General features: G+C 43.8%; 1 protein-coding gene and 1 long non-coding RNA gene across 2 annotated transcripts in view; one reads left to right on the forward strand and one right to left on the reverse strand.

The window, feature by feature from the left end:
- Positions 1-7,859, reverse strand: part of LARGE1 (LARGE xylosyl- and glucuronyltransferase 1) — a 345,951-nt gene extending 338,092 nt beyond the window's left edge. The window contains exon 1 of the mRNA XM_081210986.1: positions 7,538-7,859. The gene's annotated coding sequence lies outside the window, so the exon portion shown is untranslated. The remainder of the gene's footprint in view (positions 1-7,537) is intronic.
- LOC308596187 lies at positions 710-22,326 on the forward strand. Its single transcript, XR_014012395.1, has 4 exons — positions 710-812; positions 15,120-15,215; positions 15,808-15,933; positions 22,216-22,326. It is a non-coding gene; the product is annotated as an uncharacterized lncRNA (long non-coding RNA).
- The last annotated feature ends 784 nt before the right edge of the window (positions 22,327-23,110 follow it).

Genomic DNA, 23,110 nt, shown 5'->3' on the forward strand with positions numbered 1-23,110 from the left:
TTATACACCTTAAAATCGTATTCCAAAGTCCGCAATTGCAACAAACGCTACCAGGAATAAACCAAAGCTCTTAATAAACATCAAGACTAGTTTCAAGCCTCTTGAATCAAAAATAATTTGCTTAAAATGAAAACACAGCATTTTACACAATACTTTTAATCTCCAAGACACTTCACAAAGATTAATTAAAATGTACCAAAGTTTTTGTTTTGTTTTTTAAAGACTGTCATCTTATCAGAAAGAAAGCCAAATGTTTTTGGGAATGAGCAGGGCATGGAGGCATTAGAAGTTCCTCATTGTGTGCATCTCAGCATCTGTTATTTTCAGATACAGTGCTTCTGAACATGGAAATCACATTTAGACACCATTGCTAATAAACCATTAATAAAAGTATCTACCTATGAGTTTTTATAACCTTTGATTAAAACATCATCACATCATATGTTAGTGAATTCCACAGGTCCTTTTTTTTGTCTGTCCTGAATCTCCTATCAACAAATTTCATTGTATGCAGTGCACTTTCTCCATACTATTCCTGAATTTATAAATCTCATATGTCCCCCTTGGTTTACTTTTCTAAACTTAGAATACCCAACAGCATTCTGGTTGAAAAACACTCCTGACAATGCTTCCTGCCCTCTCTCTGACTTGGCTTTGTGACATCGTCATATTGTCAAATCTGATTGGCTGCACCATGTCATCACAGGGCCTACATGACCCTTGATTGGCAAGAATATTCTCAGGAGGAAGCCACTTAAAAAACAAAAACATCAGCTGCAGATTGTGGGATGCAGCAACTATCAACATGTAATGTAAGCAAAGTGTTTGTTGAAACTTAAAAACCCCCTTCTCACTCCAGAATATGTGGGCAAACACTCAGCACAACCACAATTGACTAACAATGAGTGGTTATCAACATTCCTGATGAGGCTGACCAAGAAGCCCGAGCTCTAGGAAATTATACTAGAGATTTCCAGCAACAGACCTGCTCTAAACCCCATGGAAGATTGGGCAAAGCCTCTTGGGGAGTTTAACAAAATTTGGATTCGTCTTAATGGTATAAATAGGTAAAGGTAAAGGGACCCCTGACCATTAGGTCCAATCGTGGCTGACTCTGGGGTTGCAGTGCTCATCTCGCTTTATTGGCCGAGGGAGCCGGCGTACAGCTTCCGGGTCATGTGGCCAGCATGACTAAGCCACTTCTGGTGAACCAGAGCAGCTCACGGAAACGCCATTTACCTACCCGCCAGAGCGGTACCTATTTATCTGCTTGCATTTTGACGTGCTTTCGAACTGCTAGGTTGGCAGGAGCAGGGGACTGAGCAACGGGAGCTCACCCCGTTGCGGGGATTCAAACTGCTGACCTTCTGATCGGCTAGTCCTAGGCTCTGTGGTTTAACCCACAGCGCCACCCGTGCAAATGGTATAAATAAGGAGCAGCCAAAAAACCGAATTAGGTCCAAAATGGAAATGAAGCCAGAGGAGCAGGAAATGCAATTAATGCACAATACATTCACATTGACTAGGATTTGCCCTACCATTAAGGTGAGCATCTAGCTTCCATAGATTTAGTGGTTCACCACAAAGAGAAAGGATTCCACACACAAGTTCAAACCATTCATTGAAGAACACTGCACTTCTATATTCTTTACACACTTAATGCTTCCCCAAGGCCAAACTAAGGCAATTAGGTCCAAAATGGAAATGAAGCCACAAATGAAGCCCCTGGGGCAATTCCCCCCAAAGCTGCCCCCTTCCTCCCTGAAAGTAATGCATGAAATGACTTTTTTAATTAAAAAAAACCAGCTACATTTTTCAAAAAACAACAACACAGACATGACTTTGCCATTCTGGGTGGTCCTATTAAATGTATTGTAACCATATACTGGCTATTGGCTTCTTCTAAGGGACTGGCACAACTATTGGATGCATATAATTATATGTCCATCATTATATGAGGACAGTTGACATGCAGCTTAATCCTATGCATGCTTATTCACAAGTAGGTCCCACTGTAAACATCAATGGGCACAGGATAGTACATTTCAAGCAGCAACCACCAAAAGGAAATAGTAGTGATTATTATTTATTAAATGTGTACATCACCCTTCATCCATAGATTTCAGGGTGGTTCACAACATAAAATTACAGTATAACAAACACAAAATACATAATGAAAATAAGAACAAAAACCCCCAATAATCTCCCCTCTTCCAGACTATCACTTTTCCTTGTAATATGTTGCTGTAGGGGAGGGACTGTGAGCAGCGTTTGAAATTCACCAGGTGCATTTTGCACCTGGCTTGTGGCCACTTGAGACCAAATGAAGATGTTTGGGCGCCAGGATGGTGCCTGACGTCTACGCCATGTGGAGGTGCGTGCCTGAGGATCCTTGGATCTTGACTAGTGACAAATCCTGTAGAATCTGTTATGTTTTATCTGCACAAGCAGAATGAATTTCGGGAACCAAAAAGTCATATTGAAAAATATGACTTTAGAGCCATCTTGCCCCCAAAATGGAAACTATGCATTCAGTTTTGGTGACTGTAACCCTAGTTTAAGGAGCCATTGGGCGCCTAGCTTATATATCTGAGTTTCTAACATTGTTTATAGGTAACATCATAGGAGGGATGTTTCTATAAAGAAGGTGCAACTTGTTATTATTTTTGCTACTTTCAGGAATTTTTGCTACTTTCAGGAATTGTAATGTTGCCAATGTAATGCTGTTACATTCATAGTATCGAAATGTTTTCTTTATATGTTGTTACATTTGCTATTATGTTCCTACTTTTTTTTATTCCTGCTACAAAATTGTTTTTGTGATTGTTGATTTTGCGATGCATTGCTGTTTTCCTTTCATAAGCCGCTTTGAACAATTTTTATAGTAGGTGATGAATTCCTACCACCAGCAGCCATCAGCTATTGAATCACCAAGCAAAAAGCTACTCACTTTCGGAAGCCAGTTTGCACCGAAATCTGGGTTACAAGAAAGGAAAAATATTCATTAAAAAGGACTGGATTCTGAAGAGCAACATGCAATTACTCCTGTCAAAATGAACAAGAATATCCCTGTGCAGGTTAGGCAGGCTTCGTAATGCACTGCATCTTGGTACAGCATTTATAAGAACGCTTCATTTCCACAAGAGACGTACAAAGCAACATATGCTCAAGAAAACTCACAGGAGAGATGTTCTGTGCACCAACACAATTTATCTGTCAAGAGAATGACCTTACCTAGGTGAAAATGTACTTACAATTATCATTCTGTGCCAGAAAAGGACACAAATATTTTGTTACAAGCTCACGGAGTATAAATTCTACCTTCTTCTGCGCTGCAGTTTATTGAGAGGACACTCTTTAGAATTCCAGAAAAGTTCAATAGCTTGCAGACGGTATCTGGCTTTTTAATATTCAGTGCTATTCCTAGCTCTCTTTCACACATACTCCAACATCTGAAAGGATTATTATCCTTCTGTATAATGCAACCCAAAATCCATCATATCTTATGTGAAAACAGAGGAGAGCAGCCAGACCCTTGCCGATTTGTTTAAGCCCTCTATCACTAGTATAGTCTTCCCTACGCATTTCCAAAGTATATTAGAGGAAGAGTATTTGCTAATGGGTTACATCAATGGAGTTGTTCAGCCACAGCACACATTCCAGACAGGATACATGAAAGCAACAAAGGCAATGGGGGGATCCAGCCTTAATATCCATTAACTAACTTATGGGTTCTCACCCCCCCCAAAAAAAAACTACTAGCCCATCAATGACTCTGCAGTAAGTTCATTGTGGATTTTACATGGCCACTAAGCCCTGCTGACCACAGGATTTGTAAACCACCACAGACAACCAAAACAGCAGGACAATCCAAGACCTGGAAAGTTTAAACTTCAGATCTGTTTGTGTTATTATAGATTTGTAGTTGACAAGGCCTGTCCCGCAGTCAGTTCTGAGTCCTTATAAAAACACACACCCTGAGAGACTGCATCTAAATGCTTTGCAAGTTACCATTTGGTACTTCATGCTCAACTGTATCACACCTCAGCATTCCGATCTGCTTAGGTTTAGTTAAGATATTTCCCTCTGCTGCAAGAGTGTTTACAGATACCAATTTCTCTTAAGCACAAGACCTCTTGGCAATAAGGGCTTGGTACTCTGGCTTATTATAGCGGCTTATTGTGACAGTATCTAGGTTTCCAACACTGGGGCGGGCGGGCAGGGGGCTGAGGAAGTAGCAATACTAGTCCCTCTAGCATATTGCTGAAGTAAGAGGCTGAAGAATACAAATAGCAACACACTCAGCACTATTTCTGTGTTAAGTTAAAATATTGCCATTTCCAGCAGAGCACTTCTCGAAAGTGTAAGCAACCTTAGGTTAATTTATCAAAGTTCCTGTACATCTTAGGTGCAAAACTCTCAATAAATAGCAATTTATATGATATTTTAAGTTTAACTCATTCACATGTACAAGTCCCCTTTCCTGTGGGAGTCACCACCAACAGACAGGGAACCAAGTTTCAAGAAGGTACACATGTATATATCAAACACTTACTCTGATTTAGTTGTTACTCTCAGGTACACACAGTTAGTAAGGTGCATAATTTAGACTCTCCACTGCATATGTATGCTTGAAAGAATGGTTTTCTTAAAAAAAACAACACCAAGTAATATTGAAAAGTAAGTAAATATTAGAGGATGGTTAAAGGTGTGTTAAGGCTAGGACAATAAACATTGTGTGACTTGCCTAAGAACCTAGTCCAGAATTAAGATCCAGACTCAACTGAGGTCCAATCCAATGGCCATTTCAGTTCTCTCCAACTCAGTTTGAGAAAGAAAAAGCATCTGTGAAAGATTCCATTAGGCAGGAAACATTGATCAATTGGCATTTTCCAAATGATGTTCTAGGACTCTGGGTTTAGATTTTGTGCCCTTGCCAAATTCCTCTCCATTCCACTTTCAAGTAGTAATTTGGATTGGGGGGGGGGAGAGACTGAATAATGACTCCCCAACTCAAAACATCTGCATTGGCACATTTGCCTGCAACACTGGCATAACATCATGATTTGTAATGAGCTCTGGCATAGTGGATGGCATGCCCCATTCCAAGCGTTTGTTAGCTAATGCAGTAAGTCTAATATCCATAATCTTAACACACATTTACTTGGTAGTAACTCCCAATTATTTCAGTTGAACGTATTTCCAAATAAACATGCTTAGGAACAGACTAAAAGAGGCAGCATTTCCTGAGCTGTTCTGTCCAAAGACCAAACAATGTGCAGCCCATGCAAAGTTTGATATACCCAATCCCAGCTACACTGAAGCTGTGCCCAATTTATGTAGAACTTTTTAATATGCGAAATGCATTTTTTTACACCTTGCATTAGACGCCCCTCTGCCAAGTTCTCACAGGTCCCATACTAACCAAATTCTATACATGACAAAGTGAAAGGTGCATCCTTGCACACAGTGCCAACTACTCAAAATTCTGCTGCAGTTTAATTAATCCATTTTCACATATGCCTCTAACATCAGTCAACCAGGAAGAAAGCCTTTGGTTGCTAGCTGGCAACAGCACACCTGCCCAGTAGTTGTTTCTTCTTCTTTTTTTAATGAATGTAAGACAGAAAAAGGAAAGCCCCCACCCCACCCCAATTTGAGGTAATGCTCAGAAGAGAAGCATATCAGATGGGCTCTGGAATACATAATATGAACCAGGAACCTATCCAACAGCACTTACATGAAGCACTGCCAAACTTCATATTATCTCTACAGAGTCACTAAGTTGTTTATTTGTTCCCCAAGGAGATCAGCTAAATGAACTAAATGACACAATTCACACAGGCTGATAACAGCAGAAATCTGTTCAAGACACCAAACCTAAAGCAGTACAAGGGAAGAATCCGCCCCAATTAAACAGCCATCTAGCTGAAAGCAATCTGTTCCTTGAAAGTGTCCCATTTAACCAGATTGTCTATTAAGAGGGTATTGACTTTAATAAATTCAGAGAGGACTGAAATAATGTTTACAGCCCATTCATCCTGGAGAAGAAGTGGACACAGCTGATAATGTGACAACTCCTTATTGAACCTAATCGCTTAAGTCAAACCAGCCAGAAAGCTTGCTTCTTGAAATGTTGAAGTGACCTTTCAAGCATGCTCATTAACTCTCCCTCCCTCCTTCCTCATGCCCCCCATGCAGATACACAGCAATTATTTGTTGATACAGCAGAAACGCTTTTTAAAAAAATCTATTATACAAGGTATACAACGAAGACCTTTTAGCCTGCGGAATAGGCAAGTTTTCAAGATACACAGGGCTGCACATTTAAGCACAGTTCTTCATCAATATCTCCTGCCCAGGGCTAGCTTTGATGGTTTTGCTTTCCAAGATTCTCATCTCTCCACACATTAAACAAAACAAAATCCCTAAGGCTGCAATCCTAATGACCTATGCTAGTAGAATGGTTCAAGAATTGAAGCAAGTTGTAATTGACTCCTGAGCATACATGGTAAGGTTCAAAGAGAGCCTATCTGCCTCCTTTTTCTCCCCAATCTCAAAATCTGCTCCTCTACTTGGTGGCTAAGATACACACACACATACTGAGACCCCAACAGACAACAGTTTATCCATAAACTCTGAACAGGTTCTTCTGTCCATTCCACCCTGGATACTTTTCACAAGTTACACACAACTCAACAGTGATGTTGAGAGGATTCAGTTCCATCAAACATTTTGCTATTTACTTTGGAATTCATGGGGGTCTTAAAGCTTTGCTTTGAAGATGGTCTGTTTTTGAGTACCAACACCCAAATGACACCCTTTCTGAACAGCAAGTACCACTTAAAAGTAAATAAAGTCAATAGCCCACTTCTTTGCTTACAGAGGTCTCTGTGACTTTAAATAAATCCTTTGCACATCAGGGAAGTGAATGCAGGTGGCAACTGCCATCTTCCTGACTTTTGTATGTCTTGGACGGGCAATAAGCATCATAACTATTTTTTGAGCAAAGTGTATGCGAATGAATCCAGTCCTAGACAAATGACTTGCCTTCCAAATCAAACCCGGTCTCCTTTTAGCCACCGCCAATGGAGATAACTGGCGGTGGTGCGTTCCTTCGACCGGCTCAAGACGACTGCGATCCTACCAACATTCACGGAACTCTGGGAGGCTTGCTTCGGAGTAACCGTGCAAACAACAATGGGCTGCACAGAAAGGAGCGCAGCTCTTGAGAGATGGCTGCGATTGTGTATCTCGAAAAGAAGCCCAATTCGTCAGGAAGAAGAACACACAAAACGAGGCAGCAGCAGCAGCAGAAGTGAGGCTGGAATTCCATCCACGCCTACTTGGGGATGAACTCCAGTGAACAAAACGGGACTTTCTTTCACGTAAAATGGGCGTCGGATCGGGCCGCACGCTTATTTAAAGGGGTTTACGGAGGAGAAAGAAAGAAGAGACGGAAGATGCTCCCCCTCTTCTTTCTCGCAGAGCAATACCCGGCTCAGCATCACCGCCCAAGCCCAAAACAGCCTCTTACCTTCTCTGTTGCTGCCGCGGCTGCGGAGAGGTGCTTTGCCAAGGGAGGGGGGATCCCCTGCGAGGCTGGCCGCTTCTAAGCCGGGCAGCTGTTGGGCTCCTTCTGGGAACCAAAGGCACCCGGAACAGACGCAGATCCCCTTCTTTCTACCAATCTAATTTGCTCGCGGGGGGGGGGGGGCGCTGGTCAGGCTGCGCGAGAAAAGCAGGCGCCGATCCAGCGCTTTCGGAGGATCTCTCCGTCGGTCCCAGACTATAAGGCAGCTCAGCTGGTCCGATCTGCGTGCGAGCAGAGGAGGAAGGGGGGGGGGAGAGAAAAGCAGGAGGAGGAGGAGGGAGAACCGGGAGCCCCCCTCCCCGGTCGCCTGCTCAGGGCCTGCCGGCTCCTCCTTCCCCCATGCTGTCCTGGGGGGGAGGCAACCCCCGTCGCCCGCCGGGCGCCTCGCGCTGAGCCCAGGCCCCCTCGCGCGGCCCGCGGGGTTGGCCCGGGGAGGGGCACGTCCCGTTAGCTCCGATGCGGCCTCCCCGGGGCCTGCAAGCACGCCGGCCGGGGGAAACCCAGGCCCGGACAGGGCTCGGAGAGGCTGGTGTGGGGAAGCCCCTCAAGAAGGTCGCGGACAACGAAGAGGCGGCGGCGAGGCAGCCCGGTCTGCGCGGCCGCTGGGTGCCGCTCGGGCTGCCTTGGCGGCGGCGCTTCAGTCCCTCGCTCTCCTTCCCAGCAGCGCCGCGCCGCGCCGCCCCGCCGGCTCTCCAAGTGCCACCACTTCGGCAGCCGGCTTCGGCGCTCCCGGGAGAGCCGGGCTGCCCCCCGCCCGGAGGGATAGCAGGCAGGCAGGAAGGCGGGCTCCGGGCGGCGCTAAGCGAGGCTGGCCCCTAGTGTGGCTACTGGCAGGCAGGCAGCTTCGCTCTCTGTCTTGCTCGCTGAGGGGGGAGCCGACTAAGGCGCCGCCGCTGCTCCGCCTCAGCTCCCGTTGCCAGCAGGCTGCGCGCCCTCGCGCCCGCCCCAGCCCGAGGAAGTGGCCGCTCGCTCAGCGGCAGCTGCAGCCACTGAGGATCTGTGTCATGTCTGTCTGTGCAGCGGAGGGGATGGGCGGCGAGGAGCCGAGGCGGGGCCAGCCCGCCGACACACACACGCCGCCCTGTGACAGGCGGCGAGCCAGGGCCCAACCAGGAGCGGCCCCCTGCTGCAGAGCCCTCCCCCTTCCAGCCGTCCTCCCCTCGCTTGTCGCCTCACTGAGGAGAGAGGCAGAGAGAGGGGAAGGGAGCGGAGCTCGGTAGTTAGCGGAGAGGGTATTTCCCCTCACCGCGGTGGCTAGACTGAGGAGAAAGAGCCGGAGGGCGAACCTCTTCCCCGCTCTTCCGCTTCTTCTCTGTCCCGCTTCTCGCACCTCCCGGCGGAGGCGGTGCCTCGCTGAGGAAAAAGTCCGGAGAAACCCCGCGAAGTGTTGACGGCGGGCACCAGCGCGGACACGCTCTCCGGCTCCTCGCGCGCCCGCCTCCTGCTTCTTATGGGAGCCTAGAAGGAGCAGTAGAGGCTGCTGTAATAATCCGAGTGAAAAACGGCCGCCAGCTTCTAGCCATGTGCGTGTGTCTCTAGGCAGGGAACTGGCGGTGGCTCCTTCTCCCTCGGGCGGGCTGCGGCGACTCAGGAGCCCGTCTGGGCTTCCTTTCGACAGAAGCGCCGGGTCCTGTCTTGCCCTCCTCCGCCTCTTGCGCTCCGCTGGGCCGGCCGGAGTTACACGGGGGGGGGGGGCGAGGTTGGAAAACCCTCCCCGGAGCCGTTCACACGACGATGCCTTCGCGTGTTCCAGAGCGGGGGGAGGCCCTGTGCAAGTTCTGGGGCCAAGAGGGAGCCCGGCACAAAGGGCTTTGAAAGCGGGGGCGCAGTTTTAGCGTCTCCGAGCTCGCTGCGGTCTTCCGCAGTTTCCATGGGGACAACGCGGCGAAGTTAGCGCCCTCAGCCCCTCAGGAGCTTTGCGAGCCCGAGCCTGTTGTGCAGACTCGCGCGGCGCTAAGGCGCCCTGTGTCTAGTCCTGGCTAAGTGTTGCCATCGCTCTGTGCGCTTCCAGGGACAAAGGCGGAGGACAAAGTCAATGAGGAGCCCTCCAGATGTTGTGGACTACAACTCCCATTAGCCCCGGGGAGTCCCAGCAGCAGCAGGCAGGGCAGCGCGTTGGCGGCTCCTTATTCTGCTGGACTTCCAGCTACTCTTGTCTCTCGCAGCGGGTTTCCCATCACCTGATCCTTTAACCTGGAGATACCAGAGATTGAACCTAGCCATCCTCCCACTGGACTCTCTTTTCCAGCAAAGTAAATATAGGTGTCTTAGGAGTGGACTGCTAAAATTGTCCCTGAACCATAGCTGTCAACGTTTCCCTTTTGTAAAGGGATATTCCCTTATTCCGAATAGGATTCCTCGCAAGAAAAGGGAAAAGTTGACAGCTATGCCCTGAACCAGTCTGACCTTGGTTTCAAATCGAGATCCCTTCCTTTTCAATGTTTGTTACTCACAGCTGTAGAGTTGGACTTCTTTCCATCCCTCCCTTTCCTCATAAAAGATGTACTGTAATGGGTTAATCCCATATGGCTCACAGGTGCATGATGTTTCAGCGCAACAAAATAACATCTAATAATTATGCTGCCATCAAAATGTCAATATTCCACATATTAAAATAATATTTAATGTCCTGGTCCCATTAACATGTCAGATTTTAATGCCACTTCCTTGAACTCATTTCTTCAAAAATAAAAATAAAAAAATGAATAAAAATGTAGCAGAGTTTGTTCTTGTGACACCTTATTTTTTGACATGTGTGGACCAGGGGCACCTGTCTGCAAAGTACAGCGTTCTTCTAACTCATTTCTTCCCCTCCATTAGGGGGATGCAAAGTGGATTATTGCCATAAATCAACCTATTAAGAAAGAGCCTTTGTTTGAGAATAGCCCAAGGAGTTAAGCATAAAGAGAACAAAACATTTTAAGCCACTGAGAGAAGCACTTAACAAATAACAGTTAATTTTTTTAAACCCTCTGAGTTGTTTCCATTTAGCCCACCCACCCTTTTCACATGGGGGGGGGGTGGAGGTGTGAGCATATATGCCATGAATAATAATGTAAATATTCATGGGAGAGAATGATACAACTAAACATTCACTGCTGCTTTAAAAAAACAACAACTTTCCAGAGCAGTAACAGAAAATTATGGGGAGGAATGACATCTTTGGAAAGCTTTAGACTACCACAGATACTTCAAATATTAAGTTGTTTCCTCGCAACAGCCACTTAAATAGGATGGCTTGCTTAGGAGTGGGGAGTGTTTTATTGAAGGTTTAAAGAAATCTAGGAGCTTTAAAAATAATATTTTGCAGCAAAGTCTACCAAAATATCTTGAACTTCAGAACTGTTTACTTAAGGGAAGATAGCATTTGCCATACCACATCAATGCATTCGTCCATCAAGTCTAATATCCTGCCTCCAGCAGTGCCCACTGCTGAATGCTTTACAGTCAGAGTTATATCAGATGAACTGAAGTATACCATAAAGCTCAACATGGCAGTGATATCATTTAACTGTTATGGACTGGGACGGTTGACATGCAATGACACCCCGGAAAACCATATGAAAAATATCTTGGCAAATCTACAATAGCTGCTGAGTTCCAACAAGAAATGATGATTTGGAGAAACACTGTATGATATGCTGGCAGTTCTTTTCTCAAGCAAGGAGGACAACTGCAAGCACCCTACCCTAGATAATTATTCTGTACTAAGGAACAAGGCTGGCACTTAAGCAGTCTTGGCTTTTAACATAGCACATTCCTATTGTCTAGAATGAAATCATAGGCCAAAGGAGAAGGCATAGATGGGTGTATCTGAATGAGTTTCAGGAGATCTAAAATACTTTAGCCACTTTAATGCATTACATGAAGCAAAACAAAAAAAAACAGGATCACTGGGGCAAGTGTCCTCACTTTCCATCTCCAAATAGTATAGTCAGCTAGACACCAAAGTATGAACAACAACCAAGCCTCTTGAAAAGGGAAATGTTATAGCTGTAAGTTGTACCATGTGGGAAAAGACTGTGTTTCAAGGGGTGCTTTGCATGAAGCAAGTCCTTTTTTTATTATAAAATTTTTATTGGTTTTTCACAGTTTTTATGAACACAAACATTACACAATGCAAACAAACAAACAAGCAAACACATAAACAAACATGTATAATTTTGAATCCTTTTTTCTTAAACCTTACTTCACTGACTTCCCCATACCTCCCCTTTCTGCAGCCCAATTTCCAAATTTGTTTCAGCAAATCCTACCCCTTGATTTTATCAAATTTTCCCTTATTCTTTTCTTTTACTTAATCTTTTACAGCTGTAATCCCCTATTTTCCAAAACCTCAACATTTTAGCATTCCTTAATTTTACTTTAATTTCTTCCAGTCTTCATCCGCCGTCTCTTTCCCCTGGTCACGGATTCTGCCAGTCATTTCAGCCAATCCCATGTAGTCTATCACCTTCATCTGCCATTCTTCCAGAGTGGGTAGATCCTGTGTCTTCCAGTACTTTGCAATGAGTATTCTTGCTGCTGTTGTAGCATACATAAAAAAAGTTCTATCTTTCTTTGACACCAATTGGCCGACAATGCCCAAGAGAAAGGCCTCTGGTTTCTTAGGGAAAGTACATTTAAGTACCTTTTTCATTTCATTATATATCATTTCCCAGAAAGCCTTAATCTTCGGGCACGTCCACCAAAGGTGGTAAAAAGTACCTTCAGTTTCTTTACATTTCCAACACTTATTATCAGGCAAATGGTAGATTTTTGCTAGCTTGACTGGGGTCATGTACCACATATAGATCATTTCATAATATTTTCCTTTAAGGCATTACATGCCGTAAATTTTATACCGGTGGTCCACAACTGTTCCCAGTCAGCAAACATAATGTTATGACCAATGTCCTGTGCCCACTTAATCATAGCTGATTTAACTGTTTCATCTTGTGTATTCCATTTCAGCAACAAGTTATACATTATTGACATATTCTTAGTATTGGGTTCTAACAATTCTGTTTCTAGTTTTGATTTTTCCACCTGGAAGCCAATTTTCCTGTCAAGCATGAAGCAAGTCCTACCTGGTAACTCCAGGTGGTGCTGGAAAAGACAAAGGTCTAAAACCCTGGAGAACTGCTGCTGAACCAAATGGACTGACTTTTGTGGAAGTTAAGGTATTTTCTTATCTTGTTTCTAACTGTGCCTGGGAGAATCAATTCAAGATATGGGAAGTGGCAGAATTGCTTCACGAGTATGTATATTTTAACCATTGAAAATCCCTCACATTTACATAATGTTTGAAGTAGTCTAGGATGTGCCAAAGGAACTGAAGAGTAGATGGTTAACCACTGGTATTTAACCACAAATGAATTTGGCTTAAAAGATTGAAGTTCCTCCATTAGTCTAGGCAACAAGCGCCATAAAGAAGCTTTCCCCAGGAAAAGCAAATCAATCATCAGACTAAGGCAGAAAGTAATGATTTGCTGCTCTATTTATTGAATTGTGAGTCACCATAAAAGCTACCAAATGCGTGCAATAAAAGCAAAAAGGGGGAAAAACTGCTTCTCACTTAATTGGCATTTACTTAGACAATAAAGCAAACAATCTTACATGATAATATACAAATTGTGTGACTTGCATATGAAATAAAAGAACTACTCTTGTCAACTTCATAGGCCACACTTTTACTCCTGGGGACTGATTACTTTCATTGGGTTTGTATCAGCTGGCACTTAGCAATGGGTCAATAAGCAACCATCTGAAGAGATCTGAAGAGGTTGTGACTTGGACACCGATTTGGGGACTGGGGCAATGGGGCAGAGGATCAGGTACTGATTACCAACACAGGCCATAGTCACACCATACATTTAAAGCATTATACCATTTTAAACACTTTAAACAGAATCCTGGGAACCGTAGTTTGCTAAGGGTGCTGAGATTTGTCAGCAGACCCCTGTTCTCATAGAGCTACAGTTTCCAGAGTTCCCCGGGAAGAGGGATCAATTGTTAAAGCACTCCAAAAATTGTGGCTGAGAGGACTAGAGGGCCTCTAACAACTTTCAGCACCCATAAACAAACACACTTTCCAAAAAATCTTTGTAGGAATTCATGGCTGTTTAAAGTTGTATCATAGTGTTGTAAATAGATTATGTGAATATGGCCACAATCTGGTCTTGGGATCTTCATTCCAGTTGGGGCCCCATCTGAATCGCACAACTAGTTTAATGTGGTTCCTCTCGCCATGCATAATCCTTCAGGCTAGTTAAAATGCAAGCAAATTATTCTGCAGTGTAAATATTAAGGGAGCTTCCAAATTCAACCCGTTTCATCAAGGTTTCTCAATGTAGCAGGGAGCATGAAGAGGTAGGTGGCAGGATTTTGCCCTGCTGGTTCTCAAGATAATAATGCACGATAGTTGGCTATGTTAATGGGGTTCTGTCAGGAGATAAAGGAAATATATTCCACACTGCTATGATCCTTCTCTTCCTTCTGGACTAAATATATGCTTCCCCACCATAGCAAAAAAAGGAAGGCAGCACCATATGCAAAAATATGTCATAATCTACCCTATAGGCTTATGCATGCTTAACCCCGCTTCCAACGCTTTGTTGCATTTACCCAAGAGAAATTACTTGTGCAGCCAGATCATGTCCATGCAATTTACTCAGATGTTGCATGGTAACTTCGCCCCCCTTTTTTTGCTTGTGACACACTTGTACTTTGCTTTGCACATGCGCAGAGGCAGCTCCTGTATTAGTAACTCATCCCTATACTAATCTAGTAGCACTGAAAACAGATTCTAGTGCTGAGCTCTTATGATCCATGGCTCTTTCCCTGTATTTTGAGTGGAGGGAAGCATATTTCTTTGCCTCCTCCAAACTATCTTGTCAATACAATTAGAGTCAAATTATGAAATGAGCTTTCTATTACCAGAACCCTATGATATGTACCATTTCAGCTGTAATCTTTTAATTATTTTTTTTAGGCAGGGGAAAAAAAGTTGTGTAGCTAGCACCTATAAAACATGGCTGGCTGAATTCATTTTACTTTCAAAAGGTGTTGAAATTAAATCTCCTACTCTCTGCAGATGGTTGGAGATAGGGATCAAAACATTGTTAACCCTTCCCACACATAAATGAGAAAGCATTACAGACATAACTGAACAAGAAATCAATTTAAAACCAACAACCACAAAACAATTTTCAGAGGGGTAGCAATGTAAGTATATTACGGGAAAATCAACAAAGTCTTGTAGCACCTTAAACCATAACAAATGTATTATGGTCCAAGCTTTCAGACTACAATCTGCTTAATCAGGTATATAAACTGGTGGGTAGGTGGTTGGTGGAGAGAGGAACTGTTAGGTAACAGAGAAATGAAATGCAAAAAGTCCAAACTATTACGGTTATATTAAATGTGTTTTATGTAAATCATCATGGTGACCATTTACAAAGCAGTGTGGATGATGTTACAAGTATCCTGGCATTGATAAGCCAATGAACACCTGCAGTGATAAAAACCCATTATCTCGTTTCAGGGCCCAGGTGATAGAACTTCTTGAGAAGTTGTAATTCAGTGGTTTTATACTGGAAACTCTATCTGAAGTTTCGTCTTCAAGAATAGTCCCCTAAAGGTGAGTAACACAATGTCCTGAGAGGTTGAAATGTCCCCCCACTGGTTTCTTTGACTACGGTATGTCTCTCTCTGATATCAGACTCTTATCCATTTACTCTTTTCTATAGAGACTGGGGGTTTATTTGGTCTTATGTGGAATGCAGAAGAGCATTGCTTGCAGATAATATATATCAGATTAAATTAAGTCCAGGTGCAATTTTTATTTGGCACATGTGGTGTTGGATGTGGGGCAGATAAACTCATGGCTGCAAAGGAACCATTGGGGGCAGTAATTTCTTCACTTGTGATTCACAGCTACTGGCATTCAGAGGCACACTGCCTCTAACATTAGGGATAAAGACTGGCACTGACAGAGTATTCCTTTTGGCACCTGGTTAAGACACCAAGGCTTTTTGCACAGGCTTTTAAATTTTACTATATGGTTTTAGCTGTCTGAATGGTTTTGGTTTATTAGCTCTCCATTTTTATGACATTGCTTGATTTGCTATTGATTGTTTTAATATTGTATTGATACTTGGAACGTTTATATATGCTGCCCTTTAGAACCCATGTTTGACTGAAGATGTTGTATTAATTTTCTAAATAAATAGAGTGAATTAGAGTGGCTGGCAAATGAGAGGGCAAAAGAAAGTGTCAATTGGAAATGGCTCTGATCATCTGTATCTGCCTGTGCAGCCAACAACTTCTGAATTATCCAGCGGTTTGCTACATGGTTGGTAAGCTATTACTATGATTCCCTATAATTTGGTTTGAGAACATATGCACATGTATTTTCCAATCATTAAATCATAGAATTGTAGAGTTTGAAGGGACCCTGAGGGCCATCTAGTTCAACCTCCTGCCATGCAATGCTTACATGTCTGCTAATTAGAGTGGCCATTTATTTATTGCCAAGCAAGAGAAAAACCTTTCCCCAAAAGAGGACAATAGAGAACTCAAGTCTGGGGGGGAAATGCATCTGTTAATTTATATGCATAAATGCAAATTTAGAAATGACTAAATTAAATAGTAACACAATACAATTCACCATGGTGTGGAAGACTGGGACCAGGTGGTCTGTGTACGTACCTGCTTAGTCTGCTGCCCAGGTGCCAGCTATTGATGGACTACTTCAAGGCCCCTGCTCATCCTGCTTATAGTTATTTATTTTGAAACCAAACTTAGACCAGTCAGCACTTTAAGCAGAGGACTGTCCCCTGGCTGTACTTCACTAATGTCCTCTGTAAAGTAGGACACATGGCCACCCTGGCACTAATTAAACAGGCAGTTGGCTGCAAATTTCTCTCTCCTGTCCAGTATTGTGGGTGTATCTTCTAAAACAAAACAAGAACTGAACAAAGAGAGAGAAAATTCTTCCACAAATTAGTAACTGCCTTCCTCTGTAGGTTCCTTCACACACACTCCGGTCATCATCTGAGGCCCTGCTTGAAATTCCTTTACCTCCAGAGTTGAAGGAATCATATTTCAAATTCATTTATCGGTAATTGATCACCAGGCCATTGCAAAACAAAAGTTTAACAAAGGGAAAACACATCTGAATAAAAATTACAAAAAGGAACTTAAATAATAATGGACACAGGTTGAATTCAAATTATATATATATGTGTGTGTGTGTGTGTGTGTGTGTGTGTATGTACACACACACACACAGAGAGAGAGAGAGAGAGAGAGAGAGAGAGAGCCTTACAATTCTGAATTTTCCTAGTGAACTATATCATTCTCTATATGGAAATTATTATTCCTATTTTGACTTTCACATTTCTGCCATTTTTACCATATAACCTGATATAAAACATTAGGGTGAGGGAACATGAACCAATAAAATTATTAATCTCCCTAGCAGGACACAACACTCTCCCTTTAACATAATGGGACATGTGCAGTCTTTGCAGCTACATTTATATCTTTTCCACACAGCAGATCAATAATGCAACATGATCAAGGCAATTCCTTGTGCTGGGATCTTTTGTATACTACAGGGGCAGTGCAAGAGTCCAACGCGGGGATGTGGCTTACCACATAGCCTCACAACTTATGAATTGGACCATTGATTTTAACTACCCAAGTCTCTGGTGATACGATGATTCAAGAAGAGTATTGTTTGCGGTAATAGGCCCTGTGCAGAGGTCCTAAGCAGTGCTGGATTCTTCCCTCTGAAATGTGAAGAAGGCTGAGGGAGCATGCAGGAGGTGGTGGTGAGGTGTTTCATAGGAAATGTGCTAAGCACTAAACATCCAGTTCCCACTTTGCCACTGCACTGAACACAATTACATTTACAGCAGGGGCATGCAGGGCTTACCTAACTTGGATCAGCAGGACAGCTTTCCATCAGAGTACAGCTGAAAGCTTTGCAACAGAAAATAGACCAAATGTAATCCTTCCAGAAAGCAAACCCAAGCCCCACATCATAAAGTAAATAGGTCTATTGCACGATGGCAACAAAGACCCAGGAAAGTGCAAATGTTGTTAAACAAAGACTGGAGAGGAGTGTTTGGGAACGGGAATGATTCATTCACTTATGCTGGCACAATCCTATTAACCAGTATGGTATATTGCCCTCTGATACTATAACACGTCTCAAAAGTCTTGCAGAGGGAGACCATTGTACCTTGTATTCCAGTTGTGTGAGGCTAAGCTTAACTGGTGTATGAGAGAGAGCAACAGAAAGAAATAGACAGGCAGCCATGAAACATTTTTATCAGTGATATTGCAAAGAGTACCACTGAAAAGCTCAGAAATCCACCCCCCCCCCCAAATTTCCTGACTGTTTGCATTTGGGAAAAGGATGCAATGCCATTGAACTTGATAGTTAAAATAGTGGTCTGAGTTTCAGTACAGTAGCTAGCTGAACCTGGAAGCTGCCTACCGGTAATTATATTAGGTGTCATGCACTAAGGATATCACCACAAGTTGGCTGGGAAGTAATGTAAAAAGAAGCAGATAAGAAGGAGCAGCAAGACAAGCAGGTGGGAAACAGGAGGAACAAGCAAGTGGACAACCACACTGGAATTTCCATTCCATCTGATAAATTAGGCTCTTATCACAAAAATTCAATTTGTGGAAGCTGATGCTATCAACAGCTAGTAGCCACTGTGGCTAAGCTCTGTCTTCCCTGTCGGAAGCAGTAGACCTCTGAATCCCAGTTGCTAGGAATCACAAGTAGAGAAAGTGCTGTTGTGCTCAGGTTTTCCTTTTGAGTTGTCTTTGTGAGTGCTGGACTTGATAGATCAGTGGGGCTCTTCTCATGTTCTCAAATTGTTAGGGCGCACAGGGAAATTGTCCTTTAGGCCCATTGCTAAGGAGCAGAGCCAGCAGCAGAAGCCCATCACAACTAGTTTTAGCTTTGTGGAAAATGATATTTACAGGATTATCTTTAAGTACAATGGAACAAGGTAGATAGAGGTCACATGCATGCCATACATTTAAAGCACATTGTTTGTCCCTCAAAGAATAATGGAAACTGTAGATTCTGGAATTGTAGTTTTGTGAGGGGTTAACTGCCGTTCCCAAGATTCTTTTGAGGAAGCCATGTGCTTTAAATGTATGGTGTGGATTTGACCAGAGAGACTAGGAAAAAATGGACGGATCCTGCTTTAGGACCAGCTCTCCTTAAGAGCTGTTAGTTTGTGCATGAACAAAATGCTAATACCTTACTGCAATTTCTGTTGCTTTCTAATTGACACACTTTTATTCATTTTATTTATATAATCTCTGTGTTGCATTCCTCCCTCCAAAGAAAATGTTCAAGCAGTTTACAACCTATCTTAAAATATCAGATAAAACTTTACAAAATGTAAAAATAAAGCATTACAAATGACAATCGAATACAAGATCCACATTTAGGGCAACATAATTAACAGGAAAACAATATATTCCTTTAAGCATTAAAAAAATAATTGCAAATTAAAATAAAATACTATACTGCAATTAAAAAATCCACATATACAAGGCACATTTATAGAAGCTTCACCCACATTTCTGCAGCCCAGGAGCAGCTCCCAAACACATTCTTAGCAATCCTTCATACAGAAACCGCACTCTCAGACATTCTCACCAACCATACCCAGCCATCTCTTACCAACCAATATCTGACTTACCGCGTGGTTTTACTCAGCACCACATCCTTCCCATGAGCCTCCATCATGGCCGCACCATGGACAAGTTTTATCCTGCATGATAATATCATTTGCTGCATGATGCTCAGGATAAATAAATGGATTCTCCAATTATTGCTCCGTAATGTAATGTGAGCAAGTAATGACACTGAGGAAAACATGAACTAGTTCACATCTATTTGTAATTAACATTCGCTTCCTTTCCTGTCTATACTAGAAAGAAGAGGATGTATCTATATTTAACTCATAGTTTAATATTGTATCTTAAAACCAGATTTACAGACATTTCTATAGCTGAGGCAGGAATGAAGATTTTACTCCTGCTCAAAATGGAACACTTCATTTCCATTAAAATTGTGTGTCTTTTATACATGGAAGGCTTAATTGTTCCCAGAATTGCCTCATTAACTTCAGAAAGGTTTACCATTACAGACCCCAGAACCATGATGCTAATTAGAAAGGAACTGGCTTTAGTCTGAGGGAAGAATTGTGTCTTCTTTGAGAGAAGGCTCATTCAGTCATTGACAGAGAGTGGCTGCCAGACAGTAGAAATTACTGCCAGGTATATAAATTCAGAGAATACCTATAACAAATGCATCAGTCCCAGAGCCAAGCACACTAAACTAAGATACTAAAATAAGCTACTCTGGCATTTAAATAACAAATATTGTTAAGCAATCTGTCAAGCCCAATGCCACCCAACCAAATTAATCATGAATAGTCTCCTGGCCACAGGCTCCTTCTGCACCTAACCAGTGCATTTATGATACCCAAAATGAGGATTCACTGCCAACATTTAATAGCTGCATCAAAGCCCATAGAGGAGTGGACTGAATTGGGTGAAGCCCATTTTCATTTGAAATATATCTTAACCCTCCTGGTCTGGAAGCTGCAGTCAGGGCAGAATGCAGCTGCTAGGTTGGTGAGTAGGGCAGATCAACACAAGTATATATAACTGGTCCTGGAAGCAGATTCTGTACCTGCTGCCTCTTTAAGGTGGTAGTGCTAGCCTATACTAGTTCAAACCAACAGATAAATAAAGCGAAAAGAAGTGACTGAAAATCTGGGGGTGGGGTGGGGGGAACAGAATAGAGAAAAGTTCCCCAAACCACTTAACCCAAGGATAGGGAACCTGTGACCCTCCATACATTGTTGGATTCTAACTCCCATCCATTCCAGACATCACAGCCAATGGTCAGGAATGATGGGAGGGCATAAACGTACAACATCTGGAGGGCCACAGTTTCCCCATCTTTGCTTGAGCAAATAGGGAGGTCTTCACCAGATGTTGCAAAGCTTGTAATGTTGGCACTGGAGAGGTGTCTGCATTTCAAAGTTGGGGCTCTACTGCAGAAAATATCATGTTCTTTGCTGAAGCACAGTGCACCTCTCTTAAAAAGGGTAGTGTAGTTGGAACAGGGCCTTGAGAAAAGATCTGAAGACATGGGTAGAATAAGATCCTGGAGGATGTGTGTGAAAACAGAAGAGTGAAGGTGAAACTAATTGTATGTACAGCTAAAGAAGCATTGTGGATTGAAACAAAACAAAACAAAACACCATCAGGTCCAATTCTTGCCTTAAAACACTTGGAACAGACAGCTTGTCTCTCCTCCTCAGTGTGCTGAATAGGACTATTCTGCCAAGAGGAAAATATTCAATTGCCCAAGTTATGCTTGCATGCTGTGGCAGTTCCGCCCACTCTAATTGAATGTGTTCATGTGCCATTTCCTGATGGGCTGGATTAATGTGTCAGAGGTTCTGTGTCAAACGGTGCACTGGACGCTCATTACCACTTTGGTTCTTCACTACCGGTATATCATGGTCCTTCCTTAGCCTACTCATAAAGAAACAACCATACAGAGTGCCCAGGGAAGAGGGATCGGTTGTTAAACCACTCTGCAAGTTGAAGCTCTGTGAGAGAAATCAAGGTCTCCTAACTATCAGCACCCTTAACATCTCCCAGGATTCTTTTGAGCAAGCCACGACTATTTGAATGGCACCATAGTGCTTTACATGTATGGTGCCAAGATAGTCTGTAATGTAGATGGCCACATTTACACCACACATTTAAAGCACTCTTATACCACTCTGACAGCCATAGTTTTCCCCAAAGTATGCTGGGAGCTGTAGTTTGTTAAGTGTGCTGGGAACTATAGTACTATAAGGGTTCTCCTAAGAGTCCTCAGTTGCCAGGATTCTCTGGTGAAAGCAATGACTGTTATAGTGATATCATTGTACTGTAAATGTAAAATGCAGATCTTCTTACAAATATTTGAAGGAGAGGAAGCAGATATACTGTAAGAGGCATCATATTAATTGCGAATCATAGAATTGTAGAGTTGCAAGGCACCATGAGGGTCATCTAGTCCAACCCCCTGCAATGCAGGAATCTTTTTGCCCAACACGGGGCTCACACCCACAGCCCTGATATTAAGAGTCTCATGCTGAAGGTTATGAACTTATTTACAGACACCTGTAAATTAGAGATGCCCATCCATTTCCTTTTCCAGCTTTGAGATGAGCCTAGTCTTTCCCCCCAGATAAATTGTTATATAGTCTTGTCAGCTTTTGAGTAGGTATGGATGCAGAGCTGGGGATATCCCTGACAGCACTGAGAAAGAAAAGGTCACCTCTTTTCAGCAGTGAAACTGTCAGTGCCAAGGGATAATCTTCTTCATCCTCATCAGCGGTTGCTGGGAAAAGCTGGTGCTTAGGTCAAGCAACATGATAGCAGCAAAGCCAATGGCAATTAGCCTGTCAGTCTCAAACAGCTCTGCTTTTGTGTTTAACAATTTGCCGGCATTTTATGATTCCAAACATTGCTAGACCCTATGATTTTCTCTCTGCCTTCGCCACTTTATTATATTCTGTGGATCTTGAAAGGACATGAATTACTGGGGTCTGAGTTGATGAACTTGGCTATACCAATGGATGAGCTTTCAAAGCTGACGCAAGGCATATTGCTGCGATAAGTGAAGGACAAGATGGCATCCCTCCCCAAGGGTGTGTCGTAGTCATTAATGATGTAAATCTTCTAATGGGGCTCAAGATAGCATATATAACATATATACCGTATTTTTCGCCCTATAGGACACACATTTTCCCCTCCAAAAATGAAGGGGAAATCTGGGTGCATCCTATGGGGTGAATGCAGGCTTTTGCTGAAGCTTGGAGAGCGAGAGGGGTCGGTGCGCACCGACCCCTCTTGCTCTCCAGGCTTCAGGAAGACATCCGCAGCCTAGGCAGCCCTGAGGGAGGTCCCGCAGGGCTGTCTAGGCTGCGGATAGCAGCCTGCTTCCCGGAGCGCCGGGTGTGCTGAAAGCAGAGCGCCCGGCGCTTCGGGAATACATCCGCAGCCTAGGCAGCCTTGCGGGAGGTCCCGCAGGGCTGTCTAGGCTGCGGATAGCAGCCTGCCACCCGGCGCGAGGGGAGCCCTGAAGCAGAGCGCCCCTCGTGCCAGGCAGACATCCGCAGCGTGGGGAGCCCTGGAGGAGTTCCCTGCAGGGCTCCCCACGCTGCGGATAGCAGCCTGCCACCCAGCGCAAAGGGCACCCTGAAGCAGAGCAACCCTCGTGCCGGACAGACATCCGCAGCGTGGGGAGCCCTGCAGGAGTTCCCCGCAGGTCTACCCACACTGCGGATAGCAGCCTGCCGCCTGAAGCAGAGCGCCCCGCGTGCCGGGCAGACATCAGCCAGCCCCACAAGCTTGGGGGACAGCAGGGAGGCGCAGCGCCGCCATCCCACTGTTCCTCGACCTGGTTCGGCTTCCCCGACCTGG

Source organism: Podarcis bocagei (assembly GCF_964188305.1).
Source record: "Podarcis bocagei genome assembly, chromosome: 10".
Lineage (NCBI taxonomy): Eukaryota > Metazoa > Chordata > Lepidosauria > Squamata > Lacertidae > Podarcis > Podarcis bocagei.